We start from the raw sequence: 4,488 nt of genomic DNA on the forward strand, positions 1-4,488 counted from the left end.
GATTGTTTTTTTTTTTTTATCCTACTCGATAGTGAAAGCGTTATATACGAGATAATGATCCAAATCTGCCACGAAGTGACAAAAAAGTGCAAATTTTTTCAAGTCGATTTGGTAACGACCCGACAAGATTCTACGAGAAAATATAAAACATAACACATAACTACAAAAAAACGAATGCCGTAATCTTTGGGTAAATAAAAAGTAACAGCCTGTAAAATATTTATCACGATCCAAAATTATAAGCGTGCTTACAATGTTTGTTTATTACCTGATTAATATTTTTTAAATAACCGCCATACGAAAGTGTACAAGCACTTGCGTTTACATAGAAAATAATTAGCTTTGTACGTGAATTAGTCGGGATTCTCACAAAAAATGAAAGAATATTAAATCACAAACCAAAGGCAACAAAAATAACACCGGGTACGTGAAAATAAAAACAAACAAATACCTTGATTGTTCTGAAGGCAACTTCCTTCGCTAAATCGTCTTGCGTAAATCCAAGCTCTCTCTTACTCAAAGAGTTTAAATATCTTCTTATCGCTTCACGACACTCACACTTGTGCAATTCCGAATCCAGGCAGCCGTCACTTTTATCCCCCAACCCTCTCCTTCTTCTCTCGGCATTGTGACGTCACAGTCTGGCGCGCGCGCGCCCAGGGCCCCCGGCAGGTCGTCGAGCCCGACCCCTAAACCTGACCGGGGAGAAAAAATGCCGACCAGGTGCAAATGGCAGGACCTCGAGTCGGCGAGTGGTTCTCTGCGGGAAAGTGGCCTTCTATTTCCCGCCGATTCTGCTGGCCGGATTAGCCGGCACGTTTTGTTTGCGTTTGCGGGTGAGAATTACTGTGTTTATTGGCATCTGATTTCAGGAAACGCTTTGCGGGATCTGCTTGCCACCGCGGGAGCTTGGACGAAAAACAAATTAGCACACCAGCGGAGCGGGATTGTTTACATAGAAACAGTAGCGTTTTGTTAACAACAATTGCAAGCAATAAGCAAGTGTTAGCGTTTGGGCACTATTCGGGTAGCTCAAGTAACAAGAATTGTGCTATTTTTATGTGTCTAATTAAAAACTTCTTATAAAGAAAGCAATAGCCTGTTTTTACTCATTTGGTTAATTGTTGTTATGAAAGAAACGGCGTTGCTTTTGATTACCAATATACAGCAAAACGCGTGGGTCTTTCTATGCCAGTGGTTCCCAACACGTTTTCAAGGCGACCCATATAAAAAAAAAATTTGGCGTAATCTTGCGACCCAAGCAAATACAAAATGACGTTGCAAACAAACTGCACTACAAAAGCAGTTACTTTTTCCGAAAATAGTATATTTATTAATTTACTAATGAGATAGTTGTGCTCTCAGTGAGTTTTTAAAATCGACGCGTTATTTTGCCTGAGCATATAGAGTCACGCATGTCAGCTTTAACTTCCAGTCGGTTTCGCTGTTTAATTTTCATATTTTGTGATCATCATTTCCAGTTTTGCAAAAATATACATTATGCCTGAAAAACAAGCGACCCCAAAATCAATTCAGGCGGCCCGACTTTGGGTCGCGACCCATGCGTTGGGAACCACTGTTCTATGCTACACGGCGTTGAAAATTTTTTTTCAGTTGAGTTACTGACGCTATGTTGTTTCATAGCCCTTTGCAAACGAAAAATGATTTAGCTGAAAATACAATTTCTTCTCATTTTAAACAAAGTGGTACAAAATTGAGCATTTAAACCGGATTTAAAATCACAAGAAGTTACGAATTTATGGTTGCGAAACCTTTACCAAACAAATGCTGTGTTTTAACTATTAAAATAACGACGTAACGGTTGAAGAACATTGGGACAAACAACAGGCTAGTCTAAAAACGTTAACAGTGGAAAATAAATGGACTTTAAAGAATTCGTGGTTTCTTGAGAAACGCTCGATTCACTGTCACATTAATGAATGCGAAAAAATAAAACAATACAAATTAAAATAATGATGGTTGGAGGTTTTAGTTGGGCTTAGTAGGAATATCGAAGAACATTTAGAATTATAGGTAATATTTTGAACGTTTCCAATCTCTGTGATCCATTTTCCACATGGTGAGAAGGGCTTATAATTTACCAATTGAAACTTAAGGCTTTAAAGAACAATTAACGTTAAATAGATAAGCAATGGCATTGAATGGAAACAAGACTGTTTTTACTAAATCACTATTTCAAAGGGGCGATACTTGTGTGGATGTTGCACAGCAAACCTTTCTAACACAGACGATTTTCGACGCAGCGGGTTGTTCGTTTCGAAACCGATTGAAATCAAACAGAAGCGATTTGAATGCGCAAAAGTGAAACAAGTGTCCAGCGGTTTGTGTTTGACAGATTTAAGCGCTCGGCTTCCAGCGGGGCTTCCCCTGAAAGGGAGGGCGCGAATTTTTGAACTTGTTTTGTTTGCGCGAATTTTTGAACTTGTTTTGTTTGCGGATTTGTTTGCGGAAGTTGTTTGCTTAAAACGCGCTGTTTGCGGGAGCCTTTTGAAAAAACACGGTTTTTATTGAATCCTACTCATACAGAAGTAAGTAGCATTTTGAACGTTTCGAATAAACTCTTTATTAATTTTCAACATAAAAAATAATAGTTATTCGTAACGTTTAAGATGTTACCTACTTCTGTATGGGATTTGATATTCTTACTACGTCCTATTTAAACCTCCAATTATTGTGCTCCAAAACTATAGTTCTTTTACCGAAATTGTAGAAGTACGAACCGAAAGACAACCATGACCGAAGTGGAATGTAAGTTTTTGGTTTTGGCCAGCGCAATAACCAAACGAGAAAAAAATATTTAACAGATCCAGTGGCTAAAAGCAACTTCCAGTAGACTCTAAAACCCCCTCAAAATAATTGGTTTAAAAACACGAGCAAAAACAATATTCCCCAAATCGTTTTAAACAAATTAAATCGCGGTTCGCGATCTCCACGGTGACGTCACAATTAAGGCGCGAAATGGGATAAGCGCGCGCGACAAGGGAGCGGAGAAAATCGGCAACAGTGGAGGTCTCGTGTCTGTGCAATTAGCAAGGCCGAAAACCACCCATAGGCAGCTCTAATGACTGCTCGGCTTTCTCAAGTCTACCTTCGTCCGCACGCCCCAGCCGCATTGTGACGCGACAATGGAACGTGACGCAGGGCAAACATTCCGGAACGAGGCGAGAAATCGATAGTGAATGACGCGGGCGCGCATTCGGCCAGTCTGGAGCGCTGCGACTGTTTAACTTTGAAAACACGTCTGTACCAATATTTGTGGAAAACGCGCCTGCAAGCAAATAGCTCTGTTTGAAATTGAAGTCTTCGCAGAAAAAACATACACCTCGTCATTATCTTAAAAACAACAGCTTGTCATTATCCCAACTATTGGTCATATACAAATTTGCATAGCTGATTGTAATTAGGGTTCGTCAGATAATATCGGATTGGAGCCGATACTCTATACCGAGTATCGATACTCGTCCGATACTATATAGGCTGGTATGGGTGACGATCCAGACTTATTTTGTGCATTTTCGCACAGGGTTAGAATGTAACACTAGGGTTGCAAATTTTAAAGCAATTTTTCGCTTAACAGTCGAAATATTGAATTTGCGAGTTTTAAATTTGGAAAGCTGGCTACTTTGTTACAGCGATGATGCTTTTTGTTATTAGAAAGGGCGTTCGCACGTCCCTGCGAAATATTGGGTATAAGTATTGAAATAAAGTAGAATTTAATCGTACCGAACCGACTGGCTTCTATCCAGGTTGCCCTTCCTATTGTCAGGAGATATTTTGTAATCTTCTAATTTTTATTTCTGTTCTATTAAAAAGGCAATGAAATGCAGTTGTTCGCGTACGATTTGGTCGAAATGATTCTCGTTTATTGTGACAAGACAGCAAACCATTTAGCAAAGATGAGTAAGAGTGACGTAATTTAATTTTATCTGTTTGAACAAGAATCGTGTTTATATTGAACGAACTGTAGGCCTACTCATCTGGAAACAAAATGTTTGATGGAAACCACTTACATTTTTATCCGCGAATAGGGACAGCAACCGTATAAACATAATATATAGTATGATGCGGTGAGTAAAACGACCACTCAAACTAATCCTTGCGAGACACACTGGTAGGGAATTATTACACAACCACTTTAATTGCTCGTCGTTTTTAGGTTTGTGTTGAATTCAGAACAAGTTCTGGGAAATACAAATTAGTGTGTAAAAGAGCAATACAGGTCTTCCTTTTACACTTAGGCCAGACTGTCATCAAGTCCAACCCCGATGTAGTCAGGTCCAAACTCAAACCTGGTTGTGTTTAGGTATAAAGTCCAACCAGGCGTGGCATAAAATCACAAAAGTACATTAGTGTTTCGGGCAATACATGCCTTTCTTCACTTAAGAACTGCTAGAAGAGCTCGTCTGAAAAGTAATTACTACAAAAAGGCATAGGCCGCACACACACTTTCTGACATGAGATAAACTG

The sequence above is a fragment of the Ascidiella aspersa genome, chromosome 7 (assembly GCF_963924565.1).
Source record: "Ascidiella aspersa chromosome 7, kaAscAspe10.2, whole genome shotgun sequence".
NCBI lineage: Eukaryota > Metazoa > Chordata > Ascidiacea > Phlebobranchia > Ascidiidae > Ascidiella > Ascidiella aspersa.